This window comes from Cupressus sempervirens, chromosome 7 (assembly GCF_028749045.1).
Source record: "Cupressus sempervirens isolate cs-2001-9-10 chromosome 7, ASM2874904v1, whole genome shotgun sequence".
Classification (NCBI taxonomy): domain Eukaryota; kingdom Viridiplantae; phylum Streptophyta; class Pinopsida; order Cupressales; family Cupressaceae; genus Cupressus; species Cupressus sempervirens.
In genome coordinates this window covers 422835359-422861792 of record NC_143124.1, presented here as the reverse complement: position 1 = coordinate 422861792, position 26434 = coordinate 422835359, and the positions used below count along the sequence as shown (strand labels likewise).

The 26434-nt window shown below is 36.5% G+C and overlaps 1 pseudogene; it reads left to right on the top strand.

Annotated features, from left to right (window-relative positions):
- The window catches only part of LOC149547337 (L-type lectin-domain containing receptor kinase IV.1-like), a 95022-nt pseudogene extending 68929 nt beyond the window's left edge, over positions 1-26093 (top strand).
- The last annotated feature ends 341 nt before the right edge of the window (positions 26094-26434 follow it).

Genomic DNA, 26434 nt, shown 5'->3' with positions numbered 1-26434 from the left:
TTTTCCCTTCCTCAACTTCCTCTTTTCTTTCATCCTCAATTATTCAACCTCTTCTCTACAATATTTTCATAGCTTCCAATCTTAGTAGTCATCTATCTCAACATATCCATAAAAAAATTATTTGTCTCTCTCCTTCCACGAGCCATCTTCATAATCTTCTGCAATTGTAGGCTAGTTGGCAACTAGCCACCCTACAACTTAATCACAAACTAGGGCTTGCAAAGAAACCTAGATCTGATAGAACATGATACGATCCAAGGTGGGATGATCCCAAGCTAAGATGTCCAACCTTGTAGCTAAACAACCACAAAATTAATACACAAATTAGATAGAAAAAAATCACCAAAGCAATTGATGAAACTCAAGATATACATGTAGTATTTAAGATTGGAAGACCTTCTTAATTACAAATAGTACATGCAACAACAATAATAAAAAATGATCCCTATGCTACCAACAATTACCCCACAGGATGCCATAACATAGATATATCTTCTATATATCAAATTAGATACCCCAAAGGATAATGATCATCTCCCAAAATATAAACCTAACTATTTATTAACACCCTTAAGTGATTTTCCCATTATCACATATACCAAGCCATTTAAATGATAATTACAAAGAAATCACTAAACCTATAAACTTACAAAATCCATCAAACAAGATGCCATCCTTAAGAAAAACCTCCTTGAGATTCCAATAGCTAAATCTCATAAGCACCACCAACGAATAGGTTGTTAACAAAGAATGTTGTTGATAAGCCTATTGATCATTGATAAGGACTCAAAGCCACTGATAAAAACAACAAGCCAATAAAATAATTAAATTAGTGAATTGTAAAATAATAATAAAAATGAGTAATCGATAAAAAAAAACTATCAACTCAAACAAAACCAAAATACTATAGGATTTTTTGTGAACCTGAGATGCTCTTCATCAATAAGAGAGTGAAAGAACATGCTTTATACTTCATACTTTTAGAAGTTGAACCTACATTTGGCACAAGATTGTAATGGTTATAGTTGGATTAAGGAATAGAAATGAGATAAATAAGATTGAAAAGAATTATACCTAGGAACTTATTCCAAAACCAATAGGAAATAATATGATTGACACTAAATGGATTTTTAGTAACAGGTTGGATGATAATGGTAAATTTGTGATGAATAAAGCTAGACATGTATGCAAGGATTATTCCCAGATTGAATGAATTAATTTTTGTTAGGATCAATGAGACGTAAATAATAATTACATGCAAATATAACTAATATCATAAACTAATAAATTTCACAAAGGAGAACACAAGACACAAAAGTTTAATGCGGTTCACCCAATTCCTTAGCTACGTCCACCAAACACCAAGCCTAATATTCTTATTACCTAGTGATGACAACCTAATTACAATATGTAATCCCTTAGCTCAATATCACTACAAGAAACTATGATCTCATCATACATTATGAAATCCCTAACCCTAAATCCTTTTATACAAGTTTTTTTCGCTTACAAAATTAAGTCTAGGATAAGTTGCCTAATGAAAAGAATAACAACTAACACATTTTACAATAATAAAGTCAGTTGAGCTTTCAGGGGTGTTGCACTAGAAAACCCCCACGAGGCATTGCCCCTTAATGCCACCTTATATTACAACAGGGAGTGCACCTGGGGATTTTCCCTAGGACTCTGCAAAGGGTGATACCCCTTGACCCTGTCTTTGGGGTGCTATCCCCAAAATTACATAGTAAAATCTAGGGGAAAACCACACTTAATAAAATGGGGAACAAATTAACTCTAAGATGATTACAATCCATATCACAACAATATTCCACTTGGAGACTGATTAAACTCCACAACAATAAATTCCCACTTGGAGACTGATGATAGCATCACAAGACCTAGAGCTCCTACTAGAATGAAAATCCACCCAGACTTTGTTGTTCTTTTATTCTATTTACTCTAGAAGAGCAACCAAAACTAAAGAGGAGTTCAACTTCTCCCTTGTCACTGCCTTTGCAAATGTATCTTCTGGGTTATCATCTATATGTATCTTTTCCAACTTTAATTGTCCATCAACCAAAATTGACTGAATGAAATGTTACCACAACCATATGTGTTTTGTCTTTGACTGCGGAGCATAATTATTTGCAAGATGAATGACACTTTGGCTATCTATAAATAAATAATTGTCCATCTAATGGTGCCCCAACTCTTCCATGAATAATTGAAGCCATATCATCTCCTTGGCTTCCTCTAGAGAATCAACATACTCTACTTCTCTAGTGGATAAATAATTAACCTTCTATCACTGAGAAATCCATCTCATTGATTTCCTATCAACACTAAATACATATCCTATAGTACTTCACCTTGTATCTAGATCCCATGCCAAATATAGGTAAACATAGCCTTGTAAATAACTAGTAGAGCCCCCAAAATGTAAACACATACTAGATGTTCCTCTCAAATATTTAAGAATCTATTTGATGACATTCCAATGCTCAATCCTAGGATGACTCATATGCCCACTAACAACTCCCACTATATGTACAATATCTAGTCTAGTACATACCATAACATACATTAATATCCCTACAATTGAAGCATAAGGTATCTTAGAGATCTTGTCCTCCTCTTTTTGTGTCTTTGGACACATCTCCTTAGTCAATTTCAAATGACTAGGCAAAGGTAAATTGATAGATTTATGATTATCCATAAAGAAATATTACAACACCTTCTTAATATAATCGACTTGAGATAATGTTAATTTTTTGTTCTTCCTATCTCTACAAATTTTCTTACCAAGGATTTATTTTGTTGCCCCCAAATCCTTTATATGCAACACCTTCTTAATATAATCGACCTGAGATAATGTCAATTTTTGTTCTTCCTATCTCTGCAAATTTTCATACCAAAGATTTATTTTGTTGCCCCCAAATCCTTTATAGAACATAAATTTACTAACTACTATTTTAGCCCCTTAATGTGATCCATGTTAGACATAGTTAAAAACATATCATCAACATATAAACATAAAATAATGTAGCTTCTATCATCCAACCTCTTAAAATAAACACAATGATCTAAATGACACCTACTATATCGATGCTCATGTATAAAATTTTTAAATTTAAGATACCACTACCAAGGTACTTTCATCAAGCCATATCAAATTTTCTTCAATCTACACACTAAATTCTCCTTACCTTTGACTAAAAATCCATGTGGCTATTCCATATATATCTCTTCATCCAAATCACCATGAAGATTTTTTTTTTAAAACATTAAGTTGCTCCAAATGCAAATCTTCAGTAGCGATAATACTTAAAACAATGCAAACAGAAGTTATTTTAACAATAAGAGAAAATATCTCATTAAAATCAATGCCCTTTCTCTATGCAAATCCTTTTACAACTAATCTAGCTTTAAATATTTTCTTATCTCCATCCTCTTCTTTCAACCTATAAACTTATTTATTTTTTAAATCCCTTTTACCTGCAGATAACTTACATAAATCCCAATTCTAATTTTCAGCAAGGAGTCCATTTATTTTATCATTGTAGAGTCCCATTGAATCTTTGTATCCACTTGCATAGCTTCATCATAACATTTAGATTTACTAGCATATGTTATTAAAATAGAATACTATTATTTAACATATCTCATGAAAAATTCTAGGTGATTCTTTTGGTAGACTTGTGATTCCTCTCGCTACCCCTCAGTCCATTCCTCGAAAAGTTGTCTTATTATCTGCCATCATTCAACTTCCCCTCATATAGATTTTAATTCATCAATTTATTTCCTCAAATTCCTATTCATTTATAATAGTATTCAATAGGTCTTGAAGTCTAATGGGCACCTCAATTTGTAGCATCTAATTCACCATGTTGTTCTCTCCCTCCGATTGTCCAGGAATAATATCTTCCATATCCTTTGTAGCCTTTATTTCACTTTCTACATCTTCATGTGCCTCCCTTAGTCTTTCCTTCTTTGTGCAGGGGTCAGGATAGGTGGCCTTCTTAGCCTGGTTTCTGGTGACAACCAAATTTTTTTTCCTCATCATCACTGTTAATGAGGTTTACTTATTTTGGGCAATTGGCATCTTCGTGGTCCCTTGGACCACACTATCGACATAATTTTTGAGGAGTGTCATTCTCCAAAAACTCTCTAGTGAAGTGGCCCCATTGGTTACATGCCCAACATTGGATTATGGGCCTTCCCTTGGAATCATACTATACCCGTTTTCAGTTGTCATTGCCACCCCATCCTCCTCGACAGTTATTTCTATAGCTACCAGATATGGCATTGTTGTTCCCCTGGGTCTCATTATTAGTGCTCGAAGTGGATGGTTGTTCCTGTGTGATCAATATCTACTTAATTTGTGTCTTCATGTTGAATGGGAACTCCTTCATAGAATTACCCAAGATTTGATAGATATCACAAAATGTCTTTTTAGGACATGCCCCCTTTGGGTGGCCTTTCTCTTTGCAATCTATACACCATACTTCTCCTTCCTCCATGTGACTAGTAGTTCCCTTCATAGACTTAAACTCTTTCCTCATTCACTCCAAATCCTTTTTGAGGGCCTGTACTTTCTTGCTAGGTTCCTACTCACTATTTGCACTACTTTCCTCATCAAAGGACTCATCACTCTTAGATGAGGAGGAAGATTTACTTTTCTCCTTCTTCTTTTTCTTGTCATCTTGTCCTTACTTTCTAAGTTCAGGGCATGGTCATAGGCATCTGTATATGATGTAGGTGGGACTATCTTCATTTTCCTTCTCAATGCCCTATGAAGTCTTTCGACAAACCAAATTTTCTTTAGTTCATCCATGGGAGGAGTACCCATCTGGCTTAGAAGATCTTTGAGCCTTCAATTATAGGCTCGAACAATGTCCTTCTTCCCTTGTTTATAGTTGTAGATCTCCACCACAACCTCATTGTCATCCCATAGCAATTAGAATTCTACTTGGAATTCTTTCTTTAGATCATCCCATGTGGTGATCTTTGCCTTGTCCATGTCCAAGAACCAATCCATGGCCACTCCCCTTAGGCTAGTAGGGAATTAGTGTAACCACTCATCCGCATTGGTGACTAAGTTGGCGATCCATATAGTTTTGTGTGTATGACAATGCCGCATGGGATCTTCCTTCCCATCGCCTGTGAACTTTGGGAGTTTTTTATTTTGAGAAATTGTGCTTTTTGCCCTTTGATTACCACTAGATCATGTTGTTGAACTATTAGAAGTTGGTCCTGATGGGTTACTCTAACCACCGTGTAGTGTCGCTCTTACACTTCCTTGTGCCCGGGTGTCTTCTATTGGCCTCACCTCCTCTCCTACTTCTTCATAGGTTCCCTCTCATAGTGGTCTATGAGATGAATGTAAAAATTTGTCCTTTATCTTGTTAAGCACTACTAATCTATGTTGTGTTTCCTTGAGTAACTCCTCGTTACTCCATCCCCGTTGTTCCAGCGAACTATGGCACCCTTTGTTGGTTCCTGTGAACCCTACTATGACCACCACACTAGGTTATTCTCCACCATCGTTCAACTTTTGCACCCAGAGATTGTAATTCATCAATTTCTTCCCTCAAATTCCTATGGAAAGGTGACCGATTGTTAATGTTTTGAGATATTGATTTATGGATTAGAAGTAAAGTTTGATGCATATGAAGGTAAAATATCACTTGAGCTCCTTGCTCGATAATTAATGTTAGATGTTGTAGTAGTCCCATCTCCCCTTTTTCACGACATGTAAGGATTCATTATGCTTGTTTCATAATTAATCCATTGTCCTTGTCTCAAAGTCTATATGAGGTAAATCATTCTTTGTAAAAAGAAGCATAAGTTTCCTTAGGTGATTTAAATGCTAGCTGTAGAAGTCTAGAGAAAAGATTAGCTTTTATGGTTGCCATAGTTGTTTTTCATTAGGTAACTTTCATATTTCCCATTCCTACATTTCATCTTTTGATAAACAGAGTATGATTTCTTCTTTTATTTCCAAAAAGTGAGGTTCTGAGTCATGAGGTCTACTCTATATATGTTTGGAAATACCTGTATTTTGTATAGTAATTCACCTGTCATATCAGATACAAACCTCCTAGGGGTTAATTTAGAGGGAATAAAAAAGAGGCTATGCAAAAGACTTTCAAAACCCTTTTTCACTAAAGTCTTGGATTGTAATTTTCTTATGGAATCTACTTTCTCACCTACATATCCTTGTCCAGAATTGACTAAAGAATGTGTTCAAATGTATGATGTACCCAAAAATAATATTCTAAAAAAGGATGGGACTATGTTTCTAAGCATTACCAGAAAATCTGTGTCTAAATTGTTTCACCTTGAAGAACAAGATTTTTTCGACATGACTCCTATGTCATCTTTGGTGAAGTTTTCAACAACTCTTGATGTTTGTAAGAATGTCATTGCAAGGAGATGGACTATGTCATTTTACAAAGGTGGTTCTAGGTTGCTAAAAATCCTTAAGAAGGATAATATGTCCCCACAAGTTCATGATATAATAGTTTTGTTGCACAAACTATGTAGTTCTCCAGATGTGAGCCTGTTTGAAGATTGGATGTATTTTAACATCTAGATTGTGTTGGAAGGGTCATAGTTTTTGGATTGGGCTGAGTTAATTGCTAGCTTTTTGAGGAACTAGCTCAATTGGGCTTTGAACCTAAAGAAATATTTGTATATGTCCTCATATTTGATGTATATGTTAGCTAGTACCCAAGAGTTGCAATATTTACCTTGTGAATCCTAGACCGAAGACATCATTGTGTATTTAATTATTGTCACACATTATGTAAAGACAAAGCCTTGGAAATTTTTAGAAAAGTCCATGATATTTTCTCTAGGAAGCTATGTTTTGAAATGAAGGGTTCTTATCATCGTAGAGTCTCTCATGAGTCTCAAAAACTTGTTCAATCTTATGGAAGCATATACATTCAATATCCTAAATTTACTTATTTGAGGATAAGAGGCTTTGACAACAAACCCATGTGACTCCCCATATATGCTATTGATTATTTTATCCTAATAGAGGTGTCTTGGCAACTAGTTGTTGTCATAAACAAGTTTTTTGTTGAAGAAGAAGAATATATTAGTTTCCAACTTAAATTAGGAAAATTAACCTATAAAAGTATGGATGATGCCATATGTATAAGTTCAGACTTAGTCAACTTTTGTTTTGGCTTCTATCATGCTAGGCATGGCTTTGATAGTAAAAGGATATTCATAGCTTTTTTGGAACCAATGTCAAGTTTTTATCTATTCATAATGTTGAAGACTTTTGGGAGGATTGTGCAGATGGGCTGGAAGTATGGGAAAAAAAAATCCTCCAGGTTTACCATTTGCTATATTAAGTTGTATCAGCTAAGTATGGATGTGGACATCACGGGTGATATCACAACAATATCCCACTTGGAGACTGATTAAACTCCACAGCAATAACTTCCCACTTGGATATTGATCATAGCATCACAAAACCTAGAACTCCTATTGGAATGAAAGTACCACCCAAACTCTGTTGTTCTTTTATTGTATTTAGTCTAGAAGACCAACCAAAACTAAAGAGGAGTTCAACTTCTCCCTTGTCATTGCCTTTGTAAATGTATCTTCTGGGCTATCATTTGTATGTATTTTTTCCAACTTTAACTGCCCATCATCCAAAATTGACTGAATGAAATGGTACCATAATTGTATGTGTTTTGTCTTTGACTATAGAGCATAATTTTTTGCATGATGAATGACACTATGGCTATCTATATTAAATAAATAATTGTCCATCTGAGGGAGCCCTGACTCTTCCATGAATAATTGAAGCCATATCATTGCTTGGCTTCCTCTAGAGCATCAACATACTTTGCCTCTCTAGTGAATAAATAATTAACCTTCTATAATTGAGAAATATGACTCATTGATTTCCCATCAACACTAAGTACATATCCTATAGTACTTCACCTTGTATCTAGATCCCTTTCCAGATCTAGGTAAACATAGCCTTGTAAATAAGTAGTAGAGCCCCCAAAATGTAAACACATACTAGATGTTCCTGTCAAATATTTAAGAGTCCATTTGACAACATTCCAATGCTCAATCCTAGGATGACTCATATACCTGCTAACAACTCCCACTATATGTACAATATCTAGTCTAATACATACCATAACACACATTAATATCCCTACAATTGAAGCATAAGGTACCTTGGAGATCTTATGCTCCTCTTTGTGTCTTTGGACACATCTCCTTAGTCAATGTCAATTGACCAGGCAAAGGTAAATTGATAGATTTATGATTATCCATAGAGAAATATTGCAATACCTTCTCAATATAATCAACTTGATGTAATTTTAATTTTTTATTCTTCCTATCTTTGCAAATTTTCATACCAAGGATTTATTTTGTTGCCCCAAAATCCTTCATAGAAAATGAATTTACTAACTACTATTTTGGCCCCTTAATGTGATCCATGTTAGACCTAGTTACAAACATATCATCAACATATAAACATAATATAATGTTGCTTTTATCATCCAACCTCTTCAAATAAACACAATTATTTGAATGACACCTATTGTATCGATGCTCATGTATAAAATTTTCAAATTTAAGATACTATTGCCAAGGTGCTTTCATCAAGCCATATAAACTTTTCTTCAATCTACACACTAAATTCTCCTTACCTTTGACTGAAAATCCATGTGGCTATTCCATATTTATCTCTTCATCCAAATCACCATGAAGATTTTTTTTTTTAACAACAAGTTGCTCCAAATACAAATCTTCAGTAGCTATAATACTTAAAACAATGCAAATAGAAATTATTTTAACAACAAGAGAAAATATCTCATCAAAATCAATGCCCTTTTTCTATGAAAATCCTTTTACAACTAACCTGGCTTTAAATATTTTCTTACCTCCATTCTCTTCTTTCAACCTATAAACTTATTTATTTTTTAAATCCCTTTTACCTGCAAGTAACTTACATAAATCCCAAGTCTAATTTTCAGCAAGGAGTCTATTTCTTTTATTATTGTAGAGTCCCATTGAATCTTTGTATCCACCTGTATAGCTTCATTGTAACATTTGGATTTACTAGCATATGTTATTAAAATAGAATACTCTTATTTAACCTATCTCATGACAAAATCTAGGTGATTCCTCTTGTAGGCTTGTGATTCCTTTGGCTACCCCTCAGTCCATTCCTTGGCAAGTTGTCTTATTCTCCGCCATCATTTGGCTTCCCCAGACATAGATTGTAATTCAAAAATTTCTTCCCTCAAATTCCTATTCATTTATAATAGTATTCAATAGGTCTTGAAGTCCAACGGGTACCTCCATTTGTAGCATCTAATTCACCAAGTTGTTCTCTCCCTTCGATCGTCTAGGAATAATATCTTTCATATCTTTCGTAGCCTTCATTGCCCTTTCTACATCTTCCGTGCCCCCCTCAATATTTTCTTCTTCATGAGGGGGTCAGGATAGGTGACCTTCTTAGCCTTGTTGCGAGTGACAACCAAATTTTTTTCCTCATTGTCAATGTTAATGAGGTTTACTTGTTTTGGGCAATTGGCATCTTCGTTGTCCCTTGGACCACACTGTTGACATAATTTTTGAGAAGTGTCATTCTCCAAACACTCTTTGGTGAAGTGGCCCCATTGGTTACATGCCCAATATTGGATTATGGGACTTCCCTTGGAATCATACTGTATCTGTTTCCTGTTATCATAGTTGCTCGATCCTCCTCGGTGGTTGTTTCTATAGCCACCAGATGTGGCATTTTTGTTTCCCTAGGTCTTATTATTAGTGCTTGAAGTGGATGGTTGTTCCTATATGAATAGTATCTACTGACTTCGTGTCTTAATGTTGAATGGGCACTCCTTTGTAGAATGACACAAGATCTAAAAGATATCACACCATGCCTTTTTAGGACATGCCCCATTTGGGTGGCCTTTCTCTTTGTAATCCATACACCATATTTCTCATTCCTCTGTGTGACTAGTGGCTCCCTTCATAGAATTAAACTCTTTCCTTATTCAGTCCAAATCCTTTTCGAGGGCCTGTACTTTCTTGTTGGGTTCCTCTTCACTATTTGCACTACTTTCTTCATCAGAGGATTCATCACTCTTAGAGGAGGAGGAGGATTTACTTTTCTTCTTCTTCTTTTTCTATGCCATCTTGCCTTCACTTTCTAAGTTTAGGGCACGGTCGTAGGCATCTATATATGATGTAGGTGGGACTATCTTTATTTTCCTTCTCAATGCCCTGTGAAGTCCTTTGAAAAACCAATGTTTCTTTAGTTTATCTGTGAGTTGAGTACCCATCCGGCTAAGAAGATCTTTGAGCCTTTGTTATAGGTTCAAATAATGTCCTTCTTCCCTTTTCTATAGTTGTAGATCTCCACCACAACCTCATTATCATTCCATAGCAGTCAAAATTCTATTTGGAATTCTTTCTTTAGATCATCCCATGTGGTGATATTTTCCTTGTCCATGTACAAGAACTAATCCACGACCACTCCTCATAGGTTGGTAGGGAACTGGTGCAACCACTCATCTAAATCGGTGACTAAGTTGGCAGTCCATATAGTTTTGCACGTATGAAAATGTCACATGGGATCTTCCTTTTCGTCGCCTATGAACTTTGGGAGTTTTTTCTTTTGATACATTGTGCTTCTTGCCCTTTGATTACCACTAGATCATGTTGTTGAACTATTAGAAGTTGGTCCTAACAGGTTACTTTAACTACCATGCAGTGTCACTTTGACACTTCCCTGTGCCTCGATGTCTTCTATTGCCTTTGTCTCCTCTCCTACTTATTTACAGGTTCCCTCTTGTAGCGGTGTATGGGATGAATGTAAAAATATCTCCTTTGTCTCATCAAGCACCACTAATCTATGCCATGTTTCCTTGAGCAACTCCTTGTTGCTCCATCCCCGTCGTTTTGGCAAACTATGGCACCCTTTGTTGGTTCCTGTGAACCCTGCTATCACCACCACACTAGGTAATTCCTTAGAGTGTTCCTTAGTTTTTTCCTTGGCAAGTTGTCTTATTCTTCACCGTCATTCAAATTCCCCACACAGATTGTAATTCATCACTTCTTCCCTCAAATTCCCATAAAAACGTGACAGATTGTTAATGTTTTGAGATATTGATTTATGGATTAAAAGTAAAGATTTGGTGCATGAAAAGGTAAAATATCACTTAAACTCCTTGCTTGGTAATTAATGTTAGACATCGTAATAGTCCCATCTCCCCTTTTCATGGCATGTAAGGATTCATTATGCTCATTTCATAATTAATGCCTTGTCCTTGTCTCGAAGTCTATATGAGGTAAATCATTCTTTGTAAAAAGAAGCATAAGTTTCCTTAGGTGATTTAAATGCTAAATGCATAAGTCTAGAGAAAAGATTAGCTTTTATAGTTGCCATAGTTGTTGTTCATTAGGTAACTTTCATATTTCCCACTCCTACATTTCATCTTTTGATAAATAGGGTAGCGATTTCTCCTTTTAGTTCCAAAAAGTGAGGTTCTGAGTCACGCGGTCTACGTTGCATATGTTTGGAATTACCCATAGTCTGTATAATAAATCACCTGTCATATCAGATACAAATCTCTTAGGGGTTAATTTAGAGGAATAAAAAAGAGGCTATGCAAAAGACTTTCAAAACCCTTTTTCACTAAAGTCTTGGGTTGTAATTTTCTTATGGATTCTACTTTCCCACCTACATGTCCCTATCTAGAATTGATCCAAGAATGTGTTCAAATGTATGATATACCCAACAATAATATTATGAAAAGGATGGTACTATGTTGCTAAGCATTACTAGAGAATCTATGTCTAAATTGTTCCACCTTGAAGAACAAGAGTTCTGACATGACTCCTACGTCATCTTTGGTGAAGTTTTCAACAAATCCTAACATCTATAAGAATGTCATTGTAAGGAGCTAGACTATGTCATTTTACAAAGGTTCTAGGTTGCTAAGAATCCTTAAGAAGGATATGTCCCCACAAGTTCATGATATAATAGTTTTGTTGCACAAACTATGTGGTTCTCTAGATGTGAGCCTGTTTGAAGATTAGATGTATTTTAACATCCAGATTGTGTTGGAAGGATCATAGTTTTTGGAATGAGCTGAGTTAATTGCTAGCTCTTTGAGGAACCAGCTCAAGTAGGCCTTGAACCTAAATAAATATTTGTATATGTTAGCTAGTACCAAAGATTTGCAATATTTACCTTGTGAATCTTGGACCAAAGAAATCACTATATATTTAATTATTGTTGTGTGTTATGAAAAGAAAAAGCCTTGGAAAATTTCAGAAAAGTCCATGATATTTTCTCTGGGAAGCTATGTTTTGAAATGAAGGGTCCTCATCATCATAGAGTCTCTCATGAGTCTCCGAAACTTGTTCAATCCTATGTAAGCATATACATTCAATATCCTAAATTTACTTATATGAGTATAAGAGGCTTTGAAAATGAACCCATACAACTCCCCAAATACGCTCTTGATTATTTTATCCTAATAGAGATGTCTTGGCAACTAGTTGCTATCATAAACAAGTTTTTGGTTGAAGAAGCATAAGATATTATTTTCCCACTTAAATTAGGAAAATTAACCTATATAAGTATGGATGATGCCATATGTATAAGTTCATACTTAGTCAACTTTTGTTTTGGCTTCTATCATGCCAGGCATGATTTTAATAGTAAAAGGATATTTCATAGCTTGTTTGGAACCAATGTCAAGTTTTTACCTGTTCATAATGTTGAAGACTTTTGGGAGGATTGAGTAGATGAGATGGAAGTATAGGAAAGAGAATCCACTAGGTTTACCATTTCTTATATTAAGTTGTATCAACCGAGTATGGATATGGACATCATAGGTGTTAGAGAAGATAAGTTAGATCTCATTGACACTCAATTAACTGAGTCCCTAGTTTCCAGAAGAGTTGTCATAAATTAGGATTATGAAGAGGCAGATAATATTCTTGAAAGGACAAAATCCTTCTTTAAAAGAAAAAATTCTTGGCTAAAGATGAAAAAGAGAAAACATGTTTAAAAATCAATTAATCCCAAATGTTCTAATGCCACCCTTAAACTTGCAGGTAATAGGAGATCTTCAAGAACTAGTAGTGTGAAGGATACCAGTACTTCCTTAGTGTGGAAAACCCATTCTAAGAGCAAAGCCAAGATGTCAACACCATTGGGACCTAATGAAGATATTCAGGTTGAAAGTGAACTTGACAAAGAAGAGGTTGGTGAACTTATTGATGACCGTCAATGAGCCTAGATGATAGTGGGCATATCTCCTCAGAGAATAGAAATTATGAATACTCCAACCAAGAGTAATGAGCCTAAAAAATCTGTTGCTTCAATTCCAAATGGGTTAGTTGCTTCAAGAAATAAGAAATGAAGCTTTGTACCTATTGGCTTTTTAGTGGATGATATTGTGAGCAAGTACACTACTAGGACTCCAAAACCTAAGAGAACTAAAAGCACAACTAGGATAGTGTTTGACAGTGCGATAGGTAAGAGCATTGGTGAAGTAGCTACACATAATCACAAGGAGGGTATAAATGAGCTTGACCTAAGTAACTTTGAAGTTACTCACATAGATATGGGAGTAATCAACCTTGAAATGAAAGAGCATTGGGTGGAAGCATCAACCAAGCAAATTGTTTTGCAATCTCAAAAAGATGGAATCAAGAAGAAAAAGTTGAAGGCATAAATAAATGCAATGGCTAAATTTATAAGTTCACTGAAAGGAAAGAGTTCAACATCCAATGATCAATCACAACTCACATTTGATCCAAGTGCACCTGATAATCAACAATTGATGGATGATTTGACAAAGGGGAAAGCTGTGATCACCACTATCTAAAATTGGATTGATCAGGTGGTAAACCTGGCTACTAAGCTCATATGAGATTTGTACAAAATCTTCACTCTTGGCGAGGTTGTACTTAATGAATCTCTCCTTCAAGTGACAATCTGGAAAGAAGAACTCGAAAGGTTGTCAGCCATGGTCACTCAATTGGTAGAGGTAGAGGAATATGGTTCAAATAAGTTCTTGGAGGATAATACATTGCAACATGTTGATGTAGGGTTGATTCATGTTTTGCAGAAATATATATCTTGGAGAGTGTCTAATTATGATTCAACCATCTCCTGTATTGAATCTTTTGAGAAAGAGTCCAAAATTGCACTAGAGAGCATGAACAAGGAATTTCAAATACTCAATTCAATCAATTCTACACCTTTTGAAGAAGAAGATTTTGATGTTGATACATTATTCAAGTAGTATGGAGAACACCTAAACCTCATTAAAAACCAAGCTGATCTTACCACATCTAATCTTACCAAGGTAGCCAAAGTTGAGGCAATGATAAACATGTGTAATTGAGAACTTCCTGAGTACCTTGACATTATGACTAAGATGAAACATGATAAAGACACATGGAAGAACCAAATTTAGAGTATAAAAGTCCAAATATGACTGTGATGTCCAAGTTCATGAGTGCGTTTAGGGGATGGAAACTAGCTCAACGACCAATCAACGTAGAAGATGACGAGGACGAAGAGGAGTCACTTAAGAAACAAGAAGATAATTAGCTTTAGAATTTTTATTGCTTTATTTTTTTGAGATAAACTTTAAATAGTTAGTTTTTGGGTCTACGTACCCATGGATTGGTTATTTGAACTACTTTCTTAAATTGTCTGAGAATTGAGCTTTAATGGATATTCTTGGACATAGCTCTATATACACATGAAATTGAGTAGTAGTAAGGGTTGGCAGTTTTTGATTGATATCAAACTGAAGACTTTAGTTTAGGATTTACTTTTGAATTCTCTACAAGTATTTTGGAATCGTCAATAACATACAAAAATGGAATGATGTTTGAATGAATGAAAATGTTCCATAAACTCTTCACTGCACTGCTCAGTCTCTACACTCTAATTCATCTCTCAAACTTTTATCTTCATCCATGCATGCTCATACATCTACATACATTGGACCAGGCCATAGACCCTCCTTAAATAATGTTTAGGTGAACCTTCCAAATCCAAACCAACAAGCTAGAATCAATCCTTTTGTCATTTAGTCCTTGCATTTTTCTAATTAGTGAGTTCCCTTACCTAGGGATTAATAATCTTCCTTTTAACATGTAATCACCTCCTTGATTAAGTCCTAATCTTAAAAACATGCTTCCATCTCGACAAAAATAGTTAACATAGGATTTAGTGCCTTTCCAAACAAAAATGTGAAACTATGTTTTTGATTTGGAAAATAGGTTTTATAGAGATCCTGAAACCCAAAGTTTTACAACATTAAACAACTTAAAGCATAATTGATAGAAAAAACAAAAAATGCCTCAAAAGGCCAGAAACAAAAAGGCCCGAAGCCTGGGAAACAAAGGCTAGGAATAGAGCCTCGTGGGCAGACTAGTGTCCCTTTTTCTCCATTGCCTGTAGGATTTCTGCAACGTCACTTTCCTTTTGGATGGCCTCTTTCTCCTGGATCGTGGGGGGTAAATGCATCTGGTCCCCCTGACTTTCCTGGATACCAGTCTCTTTTTGAGGATCCTCCCAGCTGGTTTCATGCTCTGTACTCTGCTCCACGTTCCCCACAAGACCGACATTGGTCAGATAGTCCCCTAGATTAACAATGTTTTCATTCGAAGTATGGAGGGTATCCACAATCTGTTTAGTCACAACTTGGTGGACGAAATCCAGCCTTTGGACCTTCTACTCGAGCCGGGTGATTCTGTCCTCCTGATTGTCACTGGGGTCCTGGCTTCTATCTTTTTCCTGGCTGCCCACCTGGTCTTTACTGCCTCTGGCCTCATGATCCTTGACTTCCCCCTATTGTTGGTCTGGTTGGACCTATCCTTCAGAGTCTCAATTTCCTGAAAAAGCCACTTAATGTAGTGGAAATTTTCAATTGGGCTGTTCTTTGCATTGTTGAGGAAGTTGAAACCCGTTTCATGGACATTGTCAGAGAGAACCAAAAGAGTCGGGTCAAGGAGCTCGTCATAGTGGGTGCTACTGTCGAGATCCCCCAACACCTGGACTTTAGCAGGTTCTCTAACAATGCCCATACTGACACTATCCATATTGAAATTTCACTCAACACTTACATCACACTAATACTCTACATAAATCGTTTCTTCATGCTACCCCTCAGCCTAAACTATGCTCGACATGAACTGAATAGCTCAACCTTTGTATCACTTGACTTCCACTATTACCCCTGAAAAATTCGACAATTGCAAGAGTACTCAATGATTATTAGCTTGCTTGATACTAACTACTACTCGACCCATGACTTAGAATATTTGCAAGTCTTCAATAGTTTGCTTATCCTATATAGGATGACTTGGTCACAGTGATGACCAAATAATCTTGCCTCATGAATGACTAAGTGTTTGACACTAATAGACAACATGAATTAGGGATTAACAATCTCCCCCTTTGACATTAGTGGAAAGAACACTTTGTCATGATTAAAAAATGTTCATTACAAAATTGAAACACAAGTACTCCCCTTAGAATATATCCCATACCTTTTCTTAGTATACACTGTACATTGTCTGGCTTTGCACTCAGTATATACATGTTCAAAACTTGCAAACTCCCAATCTATCCCCCTTTCTACCTTCATATTCTCCTTGTTATTGATTTCCATTTTTTTTTGTGTCAAATTTTTGCACTTCATGACGTAAGACTGCCAAATTGTTTGAATAATCTAGCTAAAGTCTTCCAAGGAGATAAGCCTATCATCTTAATAATGAAATAAAATAGAGTGAAAAATATTTTCCTAGTAATTTTGGCATGGTGCCACTTAACTGATTGAACAAAAATTCCATCTATTGTAATTTGAGAAGATTATGCCCTATAACACCTGAAATCGTACATTCAAACTTGTTTTCCCCTAGTGCCAAGGTTTCTAGTTCAATACAATTCATGAGAAAATAAATTGATCCACTAATACTATTCTTTGTGAGCCATAGTATCTGAAGACAACCAAGTGAATAAAATTATGGTTAAACAATATCATGTAAGGAATTGGAAGACAAAATCAACATCTCCATAGAAGAATAGTTCACAAGGGCAATAGGGATGCTACATTTAAGACTATTGTCACTAAATTCAATCACCCTCAGTATTCATAAATTTTCAATCCCTATGGGAATACTATGGGTGCAATAGAAATACTACAATCTAGTTAATGTTTTGAATTAATCCTTCAAGCACATTCCAGGATAGAGATAAGACATGCCAACACCACAACCAACAATTACTAACATTGGACCCATGATGCCATGATTTTATTCAATCCCAACACCACCTCCATGTTGGAAATGGAAAGGAGTAATTGAGAGGGGATGGATGAATCAATCGTGACAAAAATAAATTCAGAAGTCCCTTTAAGATGTCAACACAATATAAAATGAATAACTTGGTGTAACTCGGTTAACATTAAGTATTTTGTTGTAACTCAGTTAACACTAAATATATTACTATCACTTGGTTAGCACAAAGATCTTAAGATATTAATGTGATTAACTTTTATTAACTTAGTTGTAGAAACATAAAGGAAATAACATGAACACAAGAGAGATCGAGGTTTGATGTGGGAACCCAATTTGGGAAAACCATCAATTGCAACTAGTTACTATTTTTCACTCTTCTGAAGTGAGCCCTATTAGGAGCCAACCCTATTAAAGGTTAAAAAACACACTGTTAGGCATGACTCTTGTTAAAGGATTTAATTCATCCTATTAGGAGTGACCTTGTTAGAGGTCTTTAAACACTTCAATCTAAAAATGCCACCTTGTTAGAGGAGTTACCAAATAGTTGTTAGGCTAACTCTGTTAGGAGATTTGATTCACTGCTACAATTATTAGAGACTAAAAATGACTTGATCTGATTGCTAATGTTAGTGTCTTTGCTGATTTTAGATGTCTATTCAGGCTTGATTACTTGATCCTCTTTGATTAGAATATTCTTTGCAGCTCGGTCAACTTAGATACTCTGTCCTCTTGCAGACATCCTTCCAATTCGCTTCTGAAATGTCCCCTTTTCTGATTTGATATGGTATTTCACACCTCTAATCAGATTTTCAAAATCAAACAACTGATATCACAAAGATCCTCCAAATTTCTCAAGAAACCCCAAATCGGGTATGCCAGAAATTGTGCCAAAAGCTTCACAGCTTCACCAATTATTAATAAATCTGAAAGTCGACATTTTTACAGAAATTTCAGCAACATAACAGCCTAGAAAATGACATTTCTAGATCCGTATAACCTTTACACAACAGTTCTCAAATGTGGGACAAAAACTATGCTCATCGGGCTCCCGAAATTAACACAAAAATGCCCGGAAACACCACACAACACTAATAAACTATCTCAGAAGTTTAATCACGTCTCAATACATATATTCAACTCTATTTTAATAGCTTAAAGTCTAAAATACAGCAGAAACCAAAACTGATATGAAATGCTCAACTAAAAACACCAAACTCATGCAAAAACACACCCAAAAACCCACAAATCTACACTGTTCAGCACAAAGGCAAACTCTGTATGAGCATGCACATGGAATGGCTTCAAACTTCCGTCCTTAGCCTTCCTAGAAACCTACAAACTCCCGTTCTTGGGTCTCCTTGGAAACCTGCAAACTCCCGTTCTTGGGTCTCCTTCTCCACAGGTTTGGCAGCCTCTGAAGAATAACAAAGAAATCAGCAAAATCAAGTTCTGGAATTAGCCCAAAATGCCTCCAAAACCCCTTAAAAGAGGGCATAACTGTAACTCACATCCAAGAGAGGTTAATGAAACATATTTTAATAATAATTTTCATTTATTAATCCAACGGTTTCCAAAGATTAACCCCCTTTTTCCGAAACTTCACTTTCTTGGGCCTGCCTGCCTTAGCAAAGATTATTATTTTTTAATTATTTGAAAAGGGGACATGACAAGTCCTCCCCTCCCAAACATTGCTTGTCCTCAAGCAATGGTTGAACAATAAACCAATCAATCCACCTGGATCCCAAATGTAGTAATGAACTATACTACTACCAATTAACACAGGCTCCTGCAATATCCTCTGCAATATGACCAAGAGGAATCCATAATCAAACTGAAAATTATAGCTCAACCAAACTCCGAAATCACCACTACCACAATCAAAAACCCATGAGGCACAAACTCTTAGAACATCAGAACCCAAGCAAAGTGGACAAATCAAACTACCAACATAGTAAATACCATCAACGCATCCCACTAGCCTATACGGAATGCACAATCCAACTCTGCAACAATGGTGAATGCTCTCGAATGAAACTGTACCAAGTATGGAGAATCCACACACTGTACAACTCTTGCAGTCAACACAACTTTGCAAATCACCGGCCACTATCTCATAACCATAACTACCATGCACCCCTGATGGTGAAAAGCCATCACAAGATAAATAGCAAGAATTGGAACCCAAACCAAATCTTCCTGCCATCAATTCCTCAACATAAGGATCAAATGCTAACTGATGTACATACCTTGCAATATAATGTTGATTAAAAAAACCAACCTTAGTCAACAACTCACCATGAACAAGTGATACAACCCACTGTGACTGATCACCAGCTAAGTCAGGAGATGTCATAGCCAAAGGAGTGGAATCAATAACAACACCCGCTGAAGCATCACTCTGAAACTCCTATTCTAAGTCATGTATTATCAAGCTGTCAACTGTAGAACCTATCGCCATGTCATGCCCATCACAACTCCCATCTTGAGGCATCAAATTGTCCCATAACTGATGATAAGCACTAGGAACCAAAGTACATCTCTGTATCATTATCTCATCAACATGGTCATCAAAGGTAAATTGATGAGCATACCTCATAGTGTAATGCCGATAGAATGCACCAATCTCGGTCAGTGGCTCAGACTGTAATCCAGATGAAACTAACTGCAATTGATCATTAACCATGTTGGAACTAACTACTACCTCCGAAGATATCACCAAGGGAGTAGTGTTACTAGTAGGAACCATGCCAACTGCCGACTCACCAACATCACACATGATCTTTGATAAATCTCTAGTCTTTGTGCCATCAATACTAGAGGCCACCACCATGTTAGGCATACAACAATCTGCTACAACACCCAACTCAACTGAACCTAACTCTAGTGGGAATGAACCTGATATTCCAATGTTAGTATCAAGAATGGATGCATCCCCATCTCCACTGTCTCTGACAATCTCGGCCATGGACATCCTTGGATCACCAAACACCACTGCTTGTGACTGTATAGAATCAGGTGAAGACTGTAGTCGCTCTAACTCCATGGTCACCTTAGCCAAATGAAACTGTGACTCCTTGAAAGCCAATTGTGTACTCTCAAGAATCTCAGAAGTCACCACAAGCTGCTCAGTAAGCTCACTCACCTCATCTTCCTTGGCCAACAATGCATCATATGCTGTACTGCCCCACTTCATAAGATAATCTCTGTCGGCTACCAACTGCATATAATCCTGTCTCAGAATCTAGATAGCCTCCCATAAAGAGTGGAACTCTGTCAAGGAAAGATAACTACCTCCCTGCTCATCACTAGTAGGAGAACCCCATCCATAAACTGCTAACAACTGACGAGCAGCATCGAAAAGTTGGCAAGTGATAGCAATGTCTTGGTCACTAACTCTCAACTGATTAGACACATGATGGCACTGGCTTGACTGTCTCCTACAAACCTCCTCTGATGCATTGTCTAAAGGAGTATCCTCAAAGTTACTAGTCTCTAGAGTATTACCATCCATATCCTGTGAATCAAATCTAAAACTCATATCAACATACGGAGTATCAAAAACATTAGCATTGCTGTCCAACTCCTCTATACCCAAGGAAACTAAGTCTTCAAAATTGCCCACTGCATCCTCCTGGATGTCATCAATGCCAATATGATCCTGGGACTCATCTATACACACTGCCAAATATGAAATATCATCAACACATTCTAGCAAGTATGGTCGACTGGATATATGAACAAAGCCCAACATCGGTGTATAAAAACTAATACCAACATTGGACAAGCTGCTAGCACAAGAAAAGACAACACCGTGCAATCTGCTAATCAAATCCATGATAGCACCCAAACAAACACTGCTACCAAAAAATTGTTAAAGATCTCCTGTCAACTGAATCCCAAATGCCAATATAACAATCTTGAGTCCATATCTGTAAACTAGAATCAGCTGGTAACTCAAGCAAAATCCTCACTTGAGTAATATGACCAATACCAACTAACTCCACATAACTATCATGATGAGATAATGAAGTCAAAATACTATCTTCACTCACCTTCAGCTGGCGGGATAAATCATGCGAAGTACTACCTGCCTCAACCTCATGTGATGAAGCATCTAACTGTGCCTGGTACTCTTTCTCAGCAAAGTCATGAATGGTCAATGTTTGCTCATCTCTACCAGGTATCTCACCATCCTACACAACAACATCCTCATAATCATCATCTGAACCCACTACACTGTAGTCACTGCCTGTTGTAACTATACCATCCTGAATACCTGTGGCATCACCCTTTGACAACCTGTAAACAATTGTCTCAATTTGAGTATCAAGTTGACCGTTACTATCAATCTGTGTAATATCCTTTCCCACCACCTCCTGTGGCAGAGTAGAATCTGAGACCTCTACCTGGCTATCAGCTAGTTTCTCAAACTCCTCATGCAAGTTCTTGGGAATTGTGTCATCTGTCCTGTGAGAAAATCTGCCAAATAGAAATCCAGTCAACTTATCCACCTTAGCTGGGTCAGATAACATGTCATTCATTATACGGTGGTGCTCAACCAACTGTTTAGACATGTCATGGCTTATTTTCATAAGTTTATATCGAATGTCTAAATAGCCATCCTTTCTACTATTTTGACTCTGGCTATCAATTGTCCAAGATCGTTCCCTCTGAGACTCTGTACTATACCTGTCCATTCTGGATAAAGTAGAGTGTAACCCCAATAGGATATAACTTCTTCAAACACCAAGAACTAAAATGAAAATGATTAGAAGTAGCATGCAACCATAGATTTGGACATGCAACTGATTAGAAGCAACATGCAACCACCAAATTATGACATGCAAGATCTGGGTAGTTGTCAAAACTGACATGCAAACTTCTACAACCACCAAATTCACCAAAAACTAACATGAAAATGATTAGAAGTAGCATGAAACCATAGATTTGGACATGCAACTGATTAGAAGCAACATGCAACCACCAAATTATGACATGCAAGATCTGGGTAGTTGTCAAAACTGACATGCAAGATCTGGGTACTTGTCAAAACTGAAATGCAAACTTCTACAACCACCAAATTCACCAAGAACTAACATGAAAATGATTAGAAGTAGCATGCAACCATAAATTTTGACAAGCAGCTGATTAGAAGCAACATGCAATCATAAATTATGACATGCAAGATTTGGGTAGTTCTCAAAACTGAAATGCAAGATCTGGGTAGTTGTCAAAACTGACCTGCAAACTTCTACAAACCCTCAGGCTGGCAAGATCATGGCTCTGATACCACTGAAATGTCCCCTTTTCTGATTTGATATGGTATTTCACACCTCTAATCAGATTTTCAAAATCAAACAACTGATATCACAAAGATCCTCCAAATTTCTCAAGAAACCCCAAATCGGGTATGCCAGAAATTGTGCCAAAAGCTTCACAGCTTCACCAATTATTAATAAATCTGAAAGTCGACATTTTTACAGAAATTTCAGCAGCATAACAGCCTACAAAATGACATTTCCAGATCCGTATAACCTTTACACAACAGTTCTCAAATGTAGGACAAAAACTATGCTCATCGGGCTCCCGAAATTAACACAAAAATGCTCGGAAACACCACACAACACTAATAAACTATCTCAGAAGTTTAATCACGTCCCAATACATATATTCAGCTCTATTTTAACAGCTTAAAGTCTGAAATACAGCAGCAACCAAAACTGATATGAAATGCTCAACTGAAAACACCAAACTCATGCAAAAACACACCCAAAAACCCACAAATCTACACTGTTCAGCACAAAGGCAAACTCTGTATGAGCATGCACATGGAATGGCTTCAAACTCCCGTCCTTAGCCTTCCTGGAAACCTGCAAACTCCCGTTCTTGGGTCTCCCTGGAAACCTGCAAACTCCCGTTCTTGGGTCTCCTTCTCCACAGGTTTGGCAGCCTCTGAAGAATAACAAAGAAATCAGCAAAATCAAGTTCTGGAATCAGCCCAAAATGCCTCCAAAACCCCTTAAAAGAGGGCATAGCTGTAACTCACGTCCAAGAGAGGTTAATGAAACATATTTTAATAATAATTTTCATTTATTAATCCAACGGTTTCCAAAGATTAACCCCCTTTTTCTGAAACTTCACTTTCTTGGGCCTGCCTGCCTTAGCAAAGATTATTATTTTTTTATTATTTGAAAAGGGGACATGACAGCTTCCTTAATTCATCTTCTTCAATCCCATGCATTCACTCTTCAATCCTCAACTTGACCTTATACTTATATGAATAATCTTGTCAAGTTAGATTGAATATACTTTTAATCAAACAATTTTGATCCCTTAAGTCAGATAGCATTAGCCAATAAATCTATCAGACTCAATATGTTGTTAGTCAGCTAACATAGAAATGAGTACTTGGTTGAAACTGAGAGAAACTCTTTGTTAACCAACCCAACTTGGTCAATACTAATTCTGAACTGACTTTCCTTTGGTAACCAAGTGAACTCGGTCAACACAAGATCCATGCTAACTTTCCTTTGGTAACCGAGTAAACTCAATTAGTTCATAGGATCTGCTGTTGATGCCTGAGTGAGCTCAGCAAGAACTAACTCTGAACTTGGTTATAACTGGAACATTTGACATACATAGGAAACTATCTTCAATGCCTGAGTGACCTCAGCGACCAATGACTTTTTCAGCAAGACGTGACATTTTGTGTAACATCAAAGACAAAATACAATTGAATAATTATTTTCAACACTCTGATGATCGGCAGGCTAGAATCCTCTATTTCCAAATAATCCCAAATCTTGTCAGATGAAAAACATTTAAATGATTGCTATATTTTTTATGGTTGTCCATGCTTTTAATCAACTCTACACTGTTGATTGAAATATTTAGTTGGACCTCTTTAAGATTGAAAATGCCTATGATGTAAAAATCTCCAAATTGTCCATTGTCATCAAATTATATACAAATATCAAGTATATTGCAAACTCAAAAATAGAACATCATTTTGTTTTTAGCAAAAAAAAGATTTTATTTTATTTGTAGCAAATAAAGATTAGATTTTTTAATTCACATTTCTGACCTTTTTAATTCAGGACTTGGCTATCATCCCAACAACACCAACACTCACTGACTTTTTTGGAAATCTTGAAACACAATACAATATATTTTTATGAAAGTTCGAAGATGAATTCTTTTATGAATTCAACAATTTATAGTAGAAAACAATACAAAATTTTGAGAATCTCATTTTTTCCCAATATGTTGTCTTTTCAGTCTGCCCTGCTTTCCATCTATCCATGTCACGTTGATTACAGAGAATTGTCCATCTACTTAGGTCACATTAATGAAAGTTGATTCGTCTCTACTTCGTCCGTATGCTCCAGTTTAGAAGGCATTTCTCTCTGTTGCAAAGGCTCTTGCAATAATGCTGCCCAGTTACTGACTTCTTTTTTGTTTAATGAATTCAATGTAAGTAGTCTACTTTTGCTGCAAGGAGCTTCAAGCAATTCGAATTTGGTGAGGCTAACAAACCGATCGATGAATACGGTGGGGCGTGCTTTGGTGGAGAATGCCCTATATTTGAAGACCAATAAATATGTTTCATCATTTAGCACCACATTCGTATTCTCCATTGTGTCCCCTACTGAAATCCCTGGGCACAGACTAACATTCCTCATACCCCCTTACAATTCCCCTGTTTGTGCATCTGAAACTGGGTATCTCAGTTTGTTAATTAAGCCCGGCGATGGAAGGGAAGACAACTAGTCAAATTTGATACACACCTCAACCGTAGGAATAATGCCATCAATGGAAACCACAACGGAGTCAATCTCAACACCATCAATTCCACGGTGTCTAAAACTGCTAGTTTTCAGACTGGCAAATGCTTTGAGGAATTAAAAATTGCAAGCGGGAAAAACGTTAAAGCATGGATTGATTACAATGGTTTTCAACACAATCTGAATGTTACCATCGCCTTAGCTTGGATGTCAAGGCCTCTAAATCCACTGATTTCTATGCCAAACATTGATCTTGCTGACATCTTTGAAGAAGAAATGTATGTGGGATTTTCTGCAGCTATAGGGCGTGAAGCCATTGAAGATCATTACTTTCTGGCTTGGAGCTTCAGTGCGGATGGCAGAGCACCAACTCTAGATCTATCCCATCTTCCTTCTTTCACAAGGTCAAAAGAGCTATCCGTAAGGATTATAGTTGCGGTTTTTGCGAGTTTGTTTATTTTAGTCATTTTGGGTTGTGTGGTTGTATTGTACTGGTTGAAATAGAGGAAACATGGGGAGATTAGAAAAGAATGGGAGGTAGAGTTCTGGCCTTATATAATGGGTAGAGTTCTGCGCACGGGAAAAGCCACTATTAGCACATATCTTTTCATCTTTGGGATAGTGTTGTTGGAGGTTGCTTGTGGAAGACAACCTTTGGAAAAATATGCTGAAGCAGAGAAATAAGTGTTGGTGGAGTGGGTGAGGCCATTGTATGTAGAGGAGAGGTTAATGGATGCGGTGGATGCAAAGCTTGGGGGAGAGTATGATGGCAAAGAGATGGAGAGGGCGCTTCAATTGGGAGTTGTGCGTTCTCATCCTCAACCAGAGTGCAGACTTGACATTAAACTGGTGTTACAGATATTGGAAGGACTCTCTCCAATTCCCGTTGTAGATAAGATGATTCATAATGGAGATGGCAGAGAATTCCTCAGTGCCAACTATTCAGTGAATAGTGCAGGTTGCGGTCCTCCTAGTTCTCGATAAAGAATATTCAGAATTGGTATAGTACGGTCATTCTTAAAGATAATATACTTTCAGTTTAGGAAAAGTAATTTAATTTTTAATTATGTAATATTTGTAGTCTAGGATTTAGGATATGATGTTTTTGAAGTCTAGATAGGAATGTGCACACTTTTTGGAAGCAATTTCAGATCTAATGCTTTTTGAATGTTTAAGTAATATAATTATTAATATGAAGAGTGTTTGACATAATGAAATAGTTGCAATGTAAGTACTAAGTGATGAAGTAGGGAAAACAAGTCACTTGTCAGTCATGTACTCATCACCACCATATGTAAACTCCTAATTACCGCTACTTCCCCCCT